At 42.9% G+C, this 17,968-nt stretch overlaps 1 long non-coding RNA gene across 2 annotated transcripts; it reads right to left on the bottom strand.

Moving 5' to 3' along the window:
* Positions 1-7,932: 7,932 nt before the first annotated feature.
* LOC136303535 (uncharacterized) lies at positions 7,933-10,015 on the bottom strand. Of its 2 annotated transcripts, XR_010724244.1 has the most exons (4): positions 9,877-10,015; positions 9,546-9,673; positions 8,738-8,828; positions 7,933-8,204 (listed from the first exon to the last, which is right to left on the bottom strand). It is a non-coding gene; the product is annotated as an uncharacterized lncRNA (long non-coding RNA). The 2 variants fall into 2 exon arrangements; XR_010724243.1 differs by lacking the exon at positions 9,877-10,015 and having other exon boundaries at positions 9,546-9,732.
* Positions 10,016-17,968: the final 7,953 nt, after the last annotated feature.

Below are 17,968 nucleotides of genomic sequence, written 5' to 3'. Positions count from 1 at the left end.
AGCATTCCCATTCTGCAAGATACATTGTTTAACTAGGGCATCTTGCATGTGCTCAGCAATGCCTGCTTTACTTAAAGCGTCAATGATCTTGTCCACAAAGGGGCCAAGAGGCTCCTCCCTCCCCTGTTTTATCCCCATATAAAGAGGAACACCTCCTGGAGCTCTAATTTTCTCCATAGCTCTTTTAGCTACCGCCATGGCCTCTCTCAATTTATCAGGACCTAGGGTAGCTTGAGCCTCTACTCTATGAAGCGGTCCTTGGCCCATAAGCTCCTCAATGGTAATGCCGAGTAAGGGGTCTCCTTGGGGACGAGGGAGCGTGGCACTTGCAGCCGCCTCTTCCCTCCATCGGGCTTCAAACAGTAACCTTTGATGTGGGGTATAAATTAAACGAGAAAGACCTCTAACATCTGCGGGCAACAGGAGATTCGTATTAAAAAGGAATTCTAACATTTGTTTAGCGGGTTCGCTTGTGACCCCATAGCTCGCTACGGTAGATCGTAGTTGTGACAAAAGTTTCCAGTCTAAATTAGTAACCTCCGCCCGTTGCCCTCCCTGCGGGTTATTGTGAAAGATAACTGGGAGGGCGAGGGGGGACGACATCTGCTCCTGAGCTGCCGCGGCCAGATCCGTATCTCCCTCCCGCCAGCCCTGATTTGCCAGTGCCGCCCATACCTCCCGTCTTTCTCGTGCCATAGCCTCCGCGAGGTCCGATAAGGCTCCGGGGAACGGCTCCGTGGCAACAGGACAGGGAGGGGCATTTCTGGCCTCTGCATTCATGGGGGTAGGGGGTGAAGGCATTAGTGGAGCAGAGGGCTGTGGCGAGGGCTGAACGATGGGTGTACTGGCCGGCTCTACAGAGTCAGATGGCGGGAGGTCAACGGTTGCAAAGACCGGAGGGTTTGGAGCGGAAGGGTCATCCCCATAAGCCCTATTCCTAGTGTGCATTTCACGAGCATTATCGACAGCTTTCTTCTCCGCCTGACACATAAGCAATTCATTATGCACAGTTCTCCACAACTTGCTCATCTTTTTCGCTGGCTTATCATCATCTAGCACTAATTCCCAAAGCTTATCCCCATACCTGCGCCATTCGGCTAATTCATGAACAGTATGGGGGTTAGCAAAAGAGCCATAAGAGGTAGCATGGCTCAAAAGAGGGGGGAGCTCCTTATCTAAGTCAAGCCCCTTAAATCCCCGCTTTCTAAGAAAAGCAGTAAAGAGATCATACGCTGCTTGCCTTTCCATACTCACCGGTACCGTCGCAAACCCCCAGGCGTCGGCAGCGCGTAGCGGCAGGGCGCACCGATGTGACCACCCCGGGCGTAAATCCGCCGTCCAAAGGGACCCGACCCCAATGCAGCTCTAGAGAGGGTAGGGGAGAAGCCTGTTCGGGCGCCAAATGTTGGGTTAACCGGAGCTGCAGGAGAAGAGCCTCATGCTATCATGGTCAGCAAATCTCGTTTATTTCAGGTAGCATACACACATTTATATCTTCTATAATCAGCTCATACATATTGCAAAAGTTAAGCTCAGGATTGGTGCTCAGACTAAAAGTCAGCTACGCCTCTTTCTACATTTCTTTGTGGTTACATAGTTTGAGTAAGTTTTAGTTTTACCGTGCTTCTCCCTCATATCTTTCAGCTACAAGGTCTTGTTATCGTATTCCAGCTGTGCTCAAGGACATACGAAGCTTACTGCCTTGCTGGTTTTCATGAGAGTGCCTGTGTGCTCAGCAAAGCTCTCTCATGTCTGCGTGACCTTTTGCAGCTAGACAGTTATCAATCACACTCTCCACAGTACAAAGTTGGGTCAAGCTCCCTTGTTAGGCTTTGACACTTCCTTCAGGAAGACTACAATTCAACCCAGGGTTTCATTTTCTGTTTGGCTGCTTGTAAAATAGAAGGCATCTTGAAAATGATACTTCCATTTAGGGCTCTTACTATGGACCTTACAGGCACTGTAAATGTGGAGTGGCTTTGTCTTAAACAGCCTAATCCTGCCCATTCCACAGAACAGACATTTGGAGTACAACGACGATGGGAGCATGAAAACGCAGCATTAACAACTTCTTCATTGCAAAGAGTAAGCACAATCCAAGTCTGGCTATTTCCTTGGTAAGACCATTAGAAATGAGGCAGGGAAAGTGAATGTTTTGGGCTTGCAACCCATTTTCCTTGAGCTGGGACATCTGCTGACTGCAAGGGGTTTCAGTTTGGAACTGAAGGCATGCTTTTTACACCACTGCCATTAGAGAGATTCTATCTGACACCCTACTTCAAAACTAAAACAGCAGGCAAGTGGGTAAATAGGAGCAAAAATTGAAATTTTCAGTACTTGCTCACACCTTATTTTCAGATATTCTCCAAAATAGGGAGCAGCACCAGTGAAAAGCACGTTTGCATCAACAGGGCCTGGATGGACTATCCCAGGTGATACAACCACTAACCCACAGATGACGTCAGAGGTTTCACAGCACAGTGTTTAAAATTCAAGCAGCAGAAGCCCTTCCACCAGAATTTCACCCTGCTTTGGGAACAGATCTTCTGTCTGTATCATTAATTTCTTTGTTTTCCAATTGAGTTGCCATGCAGCAAGTATTGCAGCATCACTAAAGAAACAGAGCTGGAGCACAGAGCAGCTCAACTGAGTGAACTTGCAGCTCAAACCATCAGAAACACCAAGAACAAAAAAGGCTGGGCCAGCTTTCTCAGCAGCCTGCTTGTGGCACTCAGACCTGAAATTACTCACTGCAAGTGTTCTCTCTAGGGTCTGACAGGACTGACATATATTGGAATATATATAACAAAATGATGAGGCAGCTTCAAAGAGTGACTCACAGAAAACCGGTGCTGGAGCACTCAGAATTCATAAGGGACTTTAACCACAGTCACAACCCTCAGTTGTTTGGTTTGCCTCCTTTATTCCTTTACTCTTGGGCTTTTCTTCCAGCTTTCTACCAACTGTGATATAAAACCATACTAATTAATCCAAATAAACACATGTGCTATGTATTTCTTTCAAGATGGGATAACTACATACTCATCATTCCTGAAAACAAGCCCACAGTAACCAAAACCGGTCAAAGCAACACTGTTGTTATAAATTATAGCCCACAGCCACGGGTGTTCCTTGATGGAAGAAGAAGAAATATCAACCCAACCTCCTGGTCTGCTATGAGAACACTTGTTATAAACCATGTTTTTCCAGTGTTCTATTTCAACTGCATAGATCAGTATCCAATAGAGAGCTCCTTAAGTCACAGACAAACCCACAAAAACTGCTTAAGACCAACATTCCACAAAAACATGACAAAAAACTTCAAAGCAACCCTACAGTAGAGAAAATGCGGATTTAATAGGAGCTTAACATTAAGAATCCCATCCTCAAAATAATGCAAATTGATTTTAAAGTGGATTCAGGTTTTTAAATATTAAGAGCATAAAATTGAAGAATTAATTGAATTTACTGTCGGTTCAACATTGCTAATGTAAATGATAGATAACTGTATCGGGTCATTCTTGACTAAATGAAGCGCTATCTACCATTATTACACGACTAAAGGCTTTAAAAAATTCTGTTGTTAAATGCAATCAACTTTAAATTAAACTATGTGCATTCAGTCAGTGTCTTAAGCAATGATGAGGCAGAGATACCTTAAGGTGGTAGTAGGGATTTAGACCTCCACAACTTCTGATGTAAAATTTAAATAAGTTAGAATTTGAAAAAGCAAATTAACCTGTACTGCATTTTGCCCACAAAGCTCTTCCTTCCATTTTGATTTACCACTGGTCTCCACTCCTTAGATCAAAGCTCACAAAGTATTTTTGAGACCAACCAGCACTTTCAGCCCAATTGAAAAGTCACTGAAGGCAATGAAAATTACTTCTGTCAGCTTCAGTAAGGCCTTCTACAATCTCAGTACTCAGAAGCTACAAGGAGTAGGACTGAGAGGGTCTGACCAACTTTGCTGAGGATATCACTTGGCAATCAAACATCATTGGAAAAAATCAGAGATTACTATTTATATTGCTTCAGCACAGCCACTGCTGTTCTGAGATTACCTGCTGCACAATGGAAAAAGCAAAAAAAAGGATGTGAAAATACATATACCGACACCTGACTTATACACATCAGTATTCATCAATTAAAAGAGCCTGTGATGACTTCTCCAAACTGTCACTGGGGAATGACAAGCAACAGTCATTTCAGTCAAACTGGTACTCACATATCCTCTTGGCTGTGGGAATTCTGGGTCACACCCATTTCTTTTACCATTTTTTCCTGCAATGTAACTGAAAGTGACATTGACATTTGTCCCTTGGAAAAGTTACTGTTATCCTCCTTGTTGTCAGGATTATTCTACTGCCTGATGTTTTGTTTATTTTCTAAGCAATTGCCAAGAATACTGTCTGTGCCTGTCATCAGTCTGCATGTTGACTGGTATCCACGCATCACACTGGAAGATCAGAATCCTTAAAAGACACTTTCCTTCTCAACTCTTGAAAAGATATTCCCAACACCGCCGGTAGAATCTGAAGATGCCAGCTATTAGGAGACAGAATTGACCACAATTTAGTCAAAGTGCACCATCACACCTCCTACTAAGAAGATTTTAAGAACTGGAAAGTCTGTTCTTGTGGGAAATCCGCGGCGGGAGAAATGTGCACTCAATATGAGTGATCGGCAAATCTCGTTTATTGATAATTCATACAATGCTTTTATAATAACACTAATAAGCTCATGCATATTGCAAAAGTTAAGCTCAGGATTGGTGCTCAGACTAAAAGTCAGCTACGCCTCTTTCTACATTTCTTTGTGGTTACATAGTTTGAGTAAGTTTTTGTTTTACCGTGCTTCTCCCTCATATCTTTCAGCTACAAGGTCTTGTTATCGTATCCCAGCTGTGCTCAAGGACATGCGAACCTTACCGCCTTGCTGGTTCTCATGAGAGTGCCTGTGTGCTCAGCAAAGCTCCCTCATGTCTACGTGACCTTTTGCAGCTAGCCAGTTATCAATCACACTCTCCACACAGAAACTTTCTCCCTCAGAAATGCCCAAGATGAAGGAGAAAGGCATGCGTGGCATTGTGTTTGTTTCCAGCTGTCATCGCTGCGTAGCCCTAATCTTGGCATTCAGGTGGCCTGAGACGCTTTGAAGATGGTGTATTTAAATGATTATAACTCAACAACATTGTTTTCAGTCTTATTCTCATAACTGAAGTCTCCTTTATGTGTTACTGCACACTGGCTTACTTGAGACAAGCAACCAGGTTATCTGGGTGGGTTGGTTTTGGTTTTGGTTTGCTTGGTTTGGTTTTTTTTGTCAGAACCTTAAACTGTAGGTCTCTGGCAAGTCTTGTTCCGTTCTGCAAGCAAAACATGTTTTGTGCAAAAAAAAATAGGAGCAGGAGTCTGCCAGCTCCAGCTAGGAAGTAGTGAGCCTGGGTTCAGGGAAGTATTGGATCTCTTGGTTCATTTTAGGAGATAATGTCAAATCATTGTGGGGAAGGGTTAATCTAAAGAGTTACTAAACAAAGCAAGGCCTGACACACTTGCATCTATTACAAACAGGAATGACGGCACTGAGTTTGGTGGGTCTGTTTATCAGAAGGTTACTAATAAGGTTGAGACATCAGTCAATCTTGCATGGACTGCTGGCAGTAACAACACACGTTTTGGTATTGCTGGAAAGTACCAAATGGATGAGAAGACTTCCGTTGTGGTAAGAATTTTGTTACAGAAATGAGTATTTCAAGCTCCCCTAAATACTGAAAATTTGTAATGAAGCAGTTGCCTGAACTAGTTACTGGGGAAGTATGGTAGATTGCGAACTGTGGCTTCTGTTGTGGTTCAAATTTAAATTGGGACCTCACACATCGTACTTGTGAACTTATGGAGGAAAAGAAATCTTAAATATAATTTTGTCCATAGTGAAATAGTCTGACTAGTGTGCTTGGAATAGCATGCTACTGTGCTGAAAAATGTCTTTTAAAAGACAATGAAAGTGTCCTTTGAATTCTTAAATCCATAATGTAAAACCATATTATAATTACAATGGTGGAAGTTTACCTGAGCTTACAGCCTTCTCCTAACAGCAAGTTAACCGTTGAAAGTTAGCTGACGTGTGTGTTTTAAGACCAAGAACTGAAGTAGCAAGCATTTATGTTTCAAAACAACAATTAGTTCCAGGACCACTGAACCAAAATTGAAAATGAGAAATACTGTTGTTAAGAGCTCAAAACTTAGTAATGCAAAAAGGGGATTGCATATTCATGTATTTCTTGCTCATTAGAAGAAAAAAGAAAATCACTCCTGAGTGATGTGAACAAGACAGGCTCTGAGGGACTGCAGTAAGTAGCTCTTTAAAAGATATAAAGACATAATAGAGGAGGCAGTGAAAAACAGCATGGCATTCTCTGAAGGCAGAATTCGCACCATTTGCTTAAGCTGAAAACTCCTGAGAAAAGGAAAAGATTGGAACATGCTTCTAAGAGAGGTTGGTCTCCAAGTAGCTCAAGAGTGTTAATGCATAGGCCACCTTCTCAGGGGACTGGGATACTTCTGTATGAATACTTACACAGTTTATAAATACTGTGATTTTTTTTTTCCTATAGGCTAAAGTGAACAATGCCAGCCTCATTGGAATTGGTTACACTCATGCCCTTCGACCTGGTACGCAGTTCTCACTGGTAACAGCAAATGGTGTTAAGTACTACACTACGGTTTAATTCACTGTCATCTTAAGAACAGACTAGATGAACAAAGGAGCTAGAAGTCTACGCAGACTCAGAGAACTAAAGGATGTCTATGGATGCAAGTTCCTGTGGCAACTAAGCCACATTAGTGAGGTCAAGGACCTGAGGAAGAGCACTGTACTGGGATGTCAGTGCATGATGGTTCTCGTGACTTGCTTTTGTAGGTGTAAAGCTGACCCTCTCAGGCTTGATTGATGGCAAGAATTTCAGTGCTGGAGGTCACAAAATTGAGCTGGGATTTGAGCTGGAAGCCTAACACAGCTTTAAGTAAAACAACTGGTGGTGCTCTGGAAGATGAAGGAAAAGTGTACCCGGTGCATTTCAGCCTTAATATTACTCAGAAATTTGAAGAAGTGTGAACTTTCTACTCTGCCCAAGAATGACTTTAACCCACTGCTGAAGTCCAGAGTGTGCCAGCACAACAAAGGAAGACACTTGAAGGCATGCATGGAAGTTGTGATGTTTGTGCCACATTTCAGTTTCCTGTATTTTAAATCTGTTCCAAAAAAACCAAAAGAAAATCCAACCTCTCCCCATTATTGTATTGCATTTTGCATGTCCTATACTTCACAGCCTTTTATAAAAGGAGGTCTCTGTGTTGTAGTGGAAATTTGGGGTTAGAACAGAATGAAATAAATTGGTCACAGTCAGAACACAAGGTTGGTGTGTGTTGACTCTCACCAAGGTTCCATCCAGCTGGGGTTTTTGGTCTTTTTTTCATCTTTTCATGCAACTTTAAGCATGGTTAATAGATAATCTGCAAATGCTTTGTTACACGATACCTGTACACTGAAGATTTCCTTCTTTGGTTTCTAGGCTAACATTCTTACACCTCTCACGTTTTAGAGACCTGCACAGTGAAAGCAGCTTTTTCCATTATAGTGTTATTGAGCGCATCAACAAGAGCAAACCAAAAGTTTACATGTTTTAGATAATTTTGTTCCCATACAGGAAACAAGTATTAGGTAAGTACAACCATTACACTTAAAGAAAAAAAGTGCAAATCAGCAAAGTTAAGCAATTAAGTTCACAGTTCATTAGAAGGTGACATCTACCAGTGACTGGGTATACCTTGTCCATTGTTCATTAGAAAGCCCAAAATGCAGCAAAACAGCCACAGGCGATGCCCAAGGGAAGACGTATCAGGACAGAGATCTGCTGACTTAAGGCACAATTAAGAACATTCTCCAAGCAGTTAGAACAGGCATTCCCTAGTGTATCTTTGTGAAAAAGTGTCTGAGAAGTGGATACTAAAAGCTAAGCCATATGATTCACATAAGCAGCTGGTGACAGTAGAAGGCAGTTGATATTCCCTTCTCAGAGGCAGCAGCTTTTCACAGTTGGCTTCCCAAAGCAGCATGGCTTCAGAGGCAACCAGAGTGATTCTACATCTGGGTTTGTTCTGGATTGTTTGTTTCTTCTACCTGAAGCTGCAGCCAGCTCCAGTCTAGAGCCGAAAGAATAAATGAAATTCAACACCAGGCTACAGTTGAGCTTTTTCTAAAATAAAGGTAAAGTGTGCTAAGAGTTATAAAAAATTTACTGGGAACAAGTTGGTCAATTTCATGATGAGCCACGTGACTGCTGTTAAGGAAACAACCTATTTGCACTCTCCAGTATTTTACTCTCTCTTCAATATTCTGCATTGTTAAATTAAGGATCCCTGACACCCGCTCTTCCCAAATTTGTGTGCAGTTTTGCAGTAGTTTTGTACAACAGCCAAGTGCTTTGCCCCATCCTTTACTGTTTAGCGCAGCAAGTTCCCAGCATGTGGCTCCCAGTTTTGGCAAGCAGAGTAAGTCAGGCGGCAGATTATGAGGGAACCGGTGCTTCCTATCTCTGTGCATCTCCTACTCTCCCCCTTGGCCATGAGTAAAATGCAGATTTCATTTAGCTGTGTTAGTAGTGGCAAAGTTGCACATTCAGAACTTCGAAGCCAGGCACTTCCTTAGTCCATTTACAGAAGAGTGAATACATTACCAAGAAACTCTGCTCTTGATCCTTCATTGTGTCACGCATCACATTTTCTAGTTGGCTACAAAGTTTCCGAGATTCCAGCAGCAGCTCCTCACTGAAAGGGGCAATTATTACACTATTAATTTCTGTGGCAGTTTAAAGAGATGCTGCCTCTGTCATCAAGAAATACTTCTGGCAGATACGCTGCAGAACACTGAAGTTAGTCAGGTCATAGGCTTGTAATTCATACTGCAACTTGAAAAGTTGGTGGCAGCCCCTGATTTACTAAATGGGGGAAAGGAAATGTATTCCAAGATGGATCTGGGTTCTTATTAGGTGGAACCACTGTTGCTAGAGGAAAAGCTGAGTAGCCTATAAACTTAAGGATGGGGCAACAGGCAAAGAAACAAACCAAGGTCTTTCATTCCAAGTGGTAACCCAGTTCATTTAAGCAAGCCGGAACTACGCATGCAGCAGTCTCAATGACACAGCTCAGCTACTGTGACCTTACATGACAATACTTCAACAGTTCTTGCTGGCAGTGTACTTCCAAGTGAGCCCAACCATCTCAGATTAAAGGAAGAAAACCAAAAAACCACTTTTGTTACTGAGGCTGGGGGAAGTGAAGCCATACATGATACCCAATTTTCATATGGAAGATCTGAAAGCCCCAGGAAGTCTTAACTACCAAGTAAACTAAGGCTGCTGACAACGCAAGCTGAACACAAAGTGTAAAATATGAGAAACCCTGTGGGCCATTATTTCACAAAGCAGGAAGACTAGCTTTGTAGTGGTGGCATTAGCAGCCGAGGAACTCCAGACTTTGCCTCACCTTTTTCTTACAGATTCTGATAAATTGAATGTTCCAGAAGGGACTTGCAGCAGCAGTTGACCTGAGCTACCAAGACGGGATGTGTTCATGCTCTCTGGACTGCCAGTAACAGGACCACGCACTTTACTCTGAAGAAAACACAGAATATTCAGAGTGCAATTGTTCCCACTAGTTTTCAGCAGCCGGGAATATGAGACAACCTGGAACTTGGCTTTCATACTGATTCAAAATAAAGAAAAGAACCATAGGATACACTCAATTTACTATTGTTTCAGTAGCCTGTGCTACAAACTATATTCTCAGGTTAAAGGGGAGTTCTTAATTTACTTACACAAGCAATTTTCAGCAAGTTCCACAGTTCTTTCTGTCGTTTCTCCTGAAGCCTAACAACTGTTTCCTCATCTTCACTCATCAGATTCATCACTTTCTCCACTCTGGGGAACAATTCCAATGCCTTCTGTTTGCAAACTACAGTTTTACTATTAAAAAAATAAAAACTAATCAGATCACACATGGGCCACTGCAGTAGGAGAACAGTTCTGAGTTAATGATTTTCTGTTAACACTGCAAGATCTCAAGAGCCATATGCAATGAGTTTTAAACCTTCTCTTGCTGGAAGAGAAAATACCTTCTCTCAACTCTGAATAAAATGTGCAAAGCTCACCTGAGCTGAGCATAAATGACTCAAACTTCTTTTTCAAAGGTCTGGATTGCCTGTAGAAGCAGTCGTACTATTTCCTGGCTGTCACCGCCTGTCCTCTGATCTGGAATGAGAGCCAATATTACACAGAAAGGTCGGTTTATAGGACAGAGTGAGAAGATTCTTAGCGGCTCATTTCCACTACTGCTTTAATCCTGAAACAGCCAAAGTTCAGGATATGCAAGTTTGAGTGGGATGAATTACACTGAATTTTAGCCACCTTCTTCAAAATTTAAAGAACTTGAAAAGGAGAGTTGGGACTGGATCAAAGGAACAGTCGTGTCTTTCATCCTTTCTACCCAGAAAGGTTGGTTGTTGCTTGTGGCAACAGCCTGCTCTGAGAAGAGCTCCAGAGGAGTTTTGAGAACAGCTCACAAAGCACCAAGAAAGGAAGGCTGGCCTAGTGTGAAACTGACTCCCTGACTTCCCTCTCGAGAAAAGGCAATCCAGGAGAGCCCATGTGCTGCTAGTGTCTGGGCAGGCCTAGAAGTCAGCTAGTTTTCTCAATGATCGTTACTACACCTCCAAAGTTACACACAAAGCAAGCTGACCTCGAGCTAAAGCATCTTTTACCTCTTGGCTTCTCTCTGAGTCTTCAGTACAGCTCTCTGGCTTGTTCTTCTCTAGAAGAAAAAAGCAGGAAAGAAAAGGATTTCCAAAGAACCAAAACATGGAACAAATAGTTTGAGAACTCAAATCTTTTCTATACCTGTCTGCCATTTCAGAACAATGACAGATGAGTCAAAAAACATCTTTAGTGTTAAAGTGCTCCCAGTCCCCCACAATTTGGGTGGAAGAAACAGCCCTTTCACTGTCCTCTAGTGAGTAAGCTTAGCCAGAAACACTCCTGCATCTGAAGCTCAAGGTAGTTCAACTCACAAATCCTCCAGTGTTCCTCCTTGTTTACGACCTAGCGGGCTTCTCTGCAGGTCCACGATGTCTGTCTGCAGGGCCATCATCCTCTTCACTACCTGCTCCACATCATCTTCCTGAAAGCAGGGTAGAACATAAGCAACACAACAATCTCATACCTAGAGACACTACCACTCACACTCACACTGGTTCTTCCTTTCTCATTCTTATTTCTAAACAAACCAACAAGATGCAAACAGCAGCCTTGGCCAAAGACAAATGAGTCGTTTCAATTCAAGGAAATTCCAAGAGGTTTCTGGGGCTTCGCCAAGATCTCCCGTTTCCCCCTAAGCCTTACAACAGAACGAGCTTCATGTAGTACTAATAATGGACAAAAATTGTGCCACACAAACCGAGGCAATGTGAAATCTGACATCAGTGCAGATACAAGGGGCTTCTATTTAAGGCAGGGACAATGAAGCTAAAGGGGGAGGAGGGGAGAGATAACAAAAACAAACCTCTTTATGACTAGCAGTTAGATTTAGAAACATACCCTCCCACAAAGTTCCACAGCTTGCTCCATCCCTTTCCAGACAAACAGCAGCTTCTCAGAAGCTAGAGGAATCAAAGAAGAGTGACTGGCTTTCTCAGGTTCACAGAGAAAGAGGCAGGTGTTTTTGTGAGGATAAGAGTCATGAAAAGACCCGTTTTCCAGATGCTATACTCACTAATTCCAAACTCAATCTGCTCTTTATACTTTTCCAGGTCAATTTGGATGCTTGTTTTAAAGAAGTCCAGCTTTGCTTTCAGCTGCTGAGAAAGGGAGGCCATAGAATTCTTCATCTTCCAGAGGGTACTATTGTAACGCAACAGATTCATCCTGCAAGGACAAGAAGGTCCTATTAGCCTCTGAAAGTAGAAATCCACCAGGCTTTCATTTACATCCAAAACAGATACTTGAGACAGCGGTGAGGACAAATGCAGTTGTGCCAAAGGGCTAACTCTCCACTTTTCATGAATTGCATACAGCTCCAATCACGGGCTTCCCCATTCCTACAGGGTCCCATTTCTGTCTTCCCTTCCACCAGCGCACAAAGACAGAGATAAGTATTGTGGAGAAACGGCCACCGTACATGGCTGCTCGCTGCCCCTGCTGAAGCTGATTACAGTCCTCTTTCAGCATCCGCATCGTCTGCCAGATCTGACCCCACACTTTCCGCAACTGGAAAAAGTGGAGATTCTTCTTTGGATCCTGAACTGAAAACAAAGGAGGTGGGAGAAAGGGAAATGGACATATCAGCGTGAAGCAGGAATACTGTGTTATCACAAAACAGACCAAAACACTGCTCCTTTGAGGGGCATGTTACTGCCTGCAAAGCCTAGAGCTGGATAACCCCTGTGCAGCTCCCCTAGCATGTCATAATCAAACACCTCCCTTTTTTAGTTATTCTGATAAACTGAATGAATGACAGTCCATTTTACCGCTTCTTCAGTCCCAATACGCAAAAGCTCCCTCTACTCTTTGTGCACGATACAGACCACAAAACACAGACGCCCCTCTCAACACTGACCCCGGCCCGCCCTTCATATTCATGCCAGAGGAGTCCTTACGGATGCAGCCAACACTTTCTGGATGAGGACGCAAGGCCACCTGAGCCTCAGGAAATTTTCTTGTTATCAAAGAGGAAGAGAAGGTCTGTGTCTGCTGCTGCAGTATCATTCCCCTGCAGAAGACAAAAGACCCAACCAGGTTTTCTTGGGAAGAGCAAGCCTTGGCAACACCACAAACAGAAGAGTCCTCCTCAACCAAACACAGAGCACCAAAGGCAACAGGCTGCCTACGCTACAGTGGCTGTTAGGTCTGTGAGGTTACCATGACAAAAGCATGCCACAACAGCAGGGAGTGCTGTGATCCCAAAGCGAGTGCAGTGACTTCTGATTCACTCAAACTCAAGAAAGGAAATACCGAGACTCACCTTGCCATCAGCTGTATGTTTAGTGACCAACTTCTGAGAAAACAATTCAAGTCCTGCTTCCTGCAGCAGTTCCTGGTCCTGTTCTGGAATTCCTGTATCTGACTGAATCCTGGCCTTCACACTCTGCAGAGTCTCTTCCTCTGTCACAGGGTAGGTGTGCACAGTTCCCGTAACCATGTTCAAAACGTGAAGCAACTACAAGAAGAGTAGCATGGCATGAGAAAGGCTGAAGATACATTGGTCATCTTAGAGCAGAGATTGAGGGACCGAAAAAATGACCACCAAGAAACTGTTCAAAGCACTTGTCAGAATCAAGAAGTCACTTTACAGCTACTTCCTAACATTATGGCAAAGTTCTTGTCCTCCATCAAGTGGAAGAGAGTTAAATATGGCAGTTAAACATGGCAGTTAAATACCTGTAGAATCCTCTATCAGAATATGGAACCAAGCATGCACAGAAGCTCTTCACTACTCCCAACAAGCTCAGGGAGTATTTGTCCTCAAAGAAGCAAGAGGAAAGCACCTGTCACTAACGGTCAGGAGACAGTTCTATGAGTTTCTGCCTCACTCTTCCTCCTAAGTCTAGGATTCAGAGGCTCAGGAAACTGCTCTCTGGAAAACTTTTTAGGCTAATACAGACATATTGCTTACCTTCAAGTTCAAAATGCCATCCAATGCTTTGAAACACCCATTGGGTCCATAGGTAGGATCTGTACCTCTCTGACGTGGGTGCCACATTAACATGAGTTGCGGCCATTTCTCCAGCCTCCCAGACAAAACACTGAGCAACAAAAACCAGGAGATCAGAAAAGGTAAAAGTGCATTTGCAGTAACAATACGGCCTGTTCTGTGTGGGAGGACTGACAAAACTGCCCCCCTCCTTCTCCCTCCAGCACTCCACCTCTCCCCATCACAAACGCAGCGTTTAGAAGGCAGAAACCAAGACTACACAAGTCTGACAAGCGACAGTAGTACTGCCTGTGTCACGCACTCAGTGTATTCACAGATTAACACAGTAAGGCATATAACACAAACTTGGTCCTTTTGCAGAAGAATCAGTTTATCTCAGCACAGCAATTTCTAGTACTCACCTGTTTAGATTGTTGGGGCAGGGCAAACTGCTAGAAAACTTGACTTCTCCGGATAAGTCTTCTGAAACAACAATATCCAGCTCACCCTTCTGACGCACTTTTGCATGCCTAATGTGAGCGAGTACAATGGTGAAAAAATTGCCCGCCTTTCCCAGCCTGCATGCTAGTAGGCTCTTAAAAGCTACTCTTGACATATAATACAGATGCCACTTTGGTTTCTGTTACCTGCCCTGCGGGAGTCAGCCCTTATCCCATAGAGCAAGGATCAGGAATGCTGAACTTGCTCAGGTGAGTCAAGCCCCTGTGAAAGGGGTCACTTTCCAAAAGGGCAAGAAACATAGGGATATTATCCTCAGAAAAAAGGGACCACACTTCTGCTTCCTAAAAACAGGAAAGTCACATCATGCCCACTTACCACCCAGCCACGGTTCACTCACCATTGCACTGGCTGCCAGTTGGGTAGGAATGGTCGGAAGCCTGTAATGCACTCAAAGGCAAGCGTGCCAAAGCTCCACGAATCCATTGTCACCGTATACTTCTGCTGTTCCAGCAGCTCTGGAGCCTGATACAGTTTACACGCATGAGACAAAGCCAGATGGCTTTGGCCAGAAAGCTCTTAGCTTTCTCTGTCCCTTAACATCTCATTAACATTTGTACAAATAATTAAAGACATTACTGAACGCTGCCTCTCACGTGCTTTAAGACCCTCCTGGAGTGAGTAGCATAGGTTACTGGCACTCCTGCTTTTTTATAACAGATGCAGGTAGCACAAAACCCAGTCTCAGCAAAACCCAGTGTCAGCAAAAAAGCAGTCACCTTTGCTAGCTTCAGCACCACAAATGCACCCCATACCGTGCAAGTACCTAATCCCAGCCCAAAGCTTGGTAACAGTTAATTCTATCCCACTAGAAAGCAGTAGCTGCTCTTCTAGCTGAATTCCTTTCTTACCAAGTACTGCAGAGTCCCAACAAAGGATGTGCACAGGCTCCCCTGATCCAACTCCTTAGCATAACCAAGGTCAATGATTTTGTGTATTAACTGAAACACACAACAGAGAATAAGAATGCCAGACTGAAGTCCTGTTAAAAGCACATCATACAGCAGAAAGAAAAGGTTTGGCTCTTCAAAGCTATGCAGGAAAGGTGCCAGTGAAGAGATAGAAGCAGAAATGGGAGGCTACTGTAGATTTCTAAAACCACAATGAATTTGAAGGTGTTGGAGCACACTTAGCAGTTACGCCTCTAGCTCCTTCCGATCTTTGGTCAATCAGGACAGTCTGCTTCTTTCCTTAATAGTTGAAAGTCAAAATGTCAGGTGTTAACAGACGTCTAATACAACGTCTCACCTCAGCTGCACACAGAATACTATGTGACAGTGACCTGAGACAGGTGTTATCCTGGGCTGAGTGCTCTTGCAGAGGGACCATGTAACTGCATGAAGCACATGCAGGTTCCTTGTAAGTTTACTTGTCTGTGCAGGTAGAGACGACTGCTTCCTGCTTACCCTTTGCTCTCCTTGCTGCAGCACAATGTTCTCTGGCTTCAAGTCTCTATGGATGATCCTGTTCTCATGAAGGTATCTGAGAGCAGAAGCTGAGACAGAAAAAGCCAGTTGTTAGAGCTAAGTAACAGTACCTAGCATGAGCTCAGTAAGTTCTTTACCGAGCTTCCCAGGAAGAAATTCTAAGCAGGCAGCTCAACTCAGATCTAAGTAGTTTCACTGAACAAAGCTTTCTTTGAAAGTGTCTTAGCTACCGGAATCTTGTTTCTAACAGTTTTAAGAACTTCAAGCCTTCTCTGCAGATAACAACAAAGATCACCAGTGATACCAACAATTAGCAAGTTAAAACATTGCCACTGTGGGATTCAGAACACAAGCCTGCATAGCTGTAATAATGAGCCACAGCTGCGGGGAGTAAGGATACTATAACACAGGGTTACAGCAGAAACCAACTGACTGGACAGCGGTTCAGATCATTCACTTCGGCTTTGGGAACGCTGCTGATTTAGCTCAGATGCAATTGAAGTTAATGTCTACTTGGGAATCGCTTGTACCACTTTTTTTTTTAAAAGGCTCACTATGCAGTGTTTCCTAAGAGGTGAAAAATGACTTGAAAGTATATAAAAAGTGTACTGTGAAATCTATGGACCAATACAAGTCACTGAGAGATGCTCCGAATTTTAAGGATTTTATCGTCAAGATGTGACCTAAAGATAAAGCATGGAGTAATTAAGGTCCTCGGAAGATGTTCTTGTGAATCTTTTCAGTCTGACTTGCAACTTAAGTCCCTTCTTTTTGCAGCCTAATGATGAGAAATCACATCCTAAATTATCCTGCTGTACTTCTGGTTCTGCTTCAGAAACTGGACTATTTATACCTTTTGCTTTGAACAAATTTTAAAACAAACAAACAAACAAACAGACAAATAAAAAAGCCCCAATGACAAAACTACTAAAAACCCAGAGTCTTTCTCCATATTAGCCCTGAATCCAAATTTATGACTCATCTATCATACTCCAGTTTCACCAGCTGTTATCCAGCTGCCTTCTTTGGCTTTATATAAACAGAGTCTGAGCTCATGATTTCTGGAAGTAGTAGTTTTTTCAAATAATTGAGTTAGCTTTCTGCATATAACATAGATGATAAAAAGGTGATAGTGTGGGCAACGCTGCCTGAATATTATTTCAAGTATTTGGAACTTCAGGGCAATCCTAGAGACTGGAAATTAAAATCTATCTTCTTGCCTGTATCTTGTGCCTGCTACTTTATCTTGCTCCCAGCTCTTGGTTTGTATAGGAGGTATTATATTTTAAAAGGAAGAGAGAAAATGGACTTGTGGTGCAGGACTTGTTCAAAGCAGGCAGGGTCCACCACACCTACATTACACCTTACAATCTTCCACTAGGGATCAATGAAGGTTCTCTCCCAAGAGTACTGATAGACGAGTCAGACTATGTAAAACGATTTGGAGAAAGCAGAAACTCTTCTTGGTGGATTGAAGAGGGCTTTGAAGTGTAAAGCTGCTGAAGAGATTAGAGAGAATAATGTATAGTTGTGACTGCATAGAAGTGACATAGAGAAAGATGCTGCAACAAATAAATGAGACTATCAGAAAAAAGCTAGCCTGCCAGACCATTGCCACAACTCTGCCTTTTTAGCAAAAGCGTATGATACTAGTAAAAACTAAAGGCTTAGTTGGGAAGGATCGGTAGAAATATTGAAAATAAGTCCTCACCTATCATCAAGCAAAGTCATTTTGCCTACACATTCTCTACACAAGAGAGAATCTTCACTCTCACCCAAAGTAGCAGTCTACAAGAAATGCAGATCCTCTTAAACCACTGTTAACACAAATTGACCCTTCAGCAGACCCTCTGCAAGAGATCTCTTAAGTAGGTGTCAGTAATCAGAATCTCAATTAACACATTTAAATCACCATTACACTGCATCATCAGGTAAGCCCATCTCTCTAATAGTGCACATGGTACTACTCTTGGCATCCTACAATTTAGGGAAAAAGTACTTGGAATTTACTTCTGTATTATTCCCCAGGAAGCACTCTCTCAGTTTCCTCCAGATGTAAATGAGTGTGCTTTAGCTTACAAGTTTCTAAGTTTATCAAGTAAAAGCACATCTGGATCCAGCCTGGCAGTTTCCCTAGGAAGACCAGGACAGTTAGACCAGACAGCTGAGAAGTGATGGGTTGAAAAAATGTATAAAAAGAATTCTCATCATTTAAAACTTTCATTTAAAGTTACACCTTGAACTGCATTCACACTGTAAACTTCCTTTGTTCAACATCCT

The sequence above is a fragment of the Chamaea fasciata genome, unplaced genomic scaffold, assembly GCF_029207755.1.
Source record: "Chamaea fasciata isolate MVZ Bird 193981 ecotype frontalis unplaced genomic scaffold, bChaFas1.0.hap1 SCAF_36, whole genome shotgun sequence".
Classification (NCBI taxonomy): Eukaryota; Metazoa; Chordata; class Aves; order Passeriformes; family Sylviidae; genus Chamaea; species Chamaea fasciata.
This window is presented reverse-complemented; position numbering and strand designations above follow the sequence as displayed.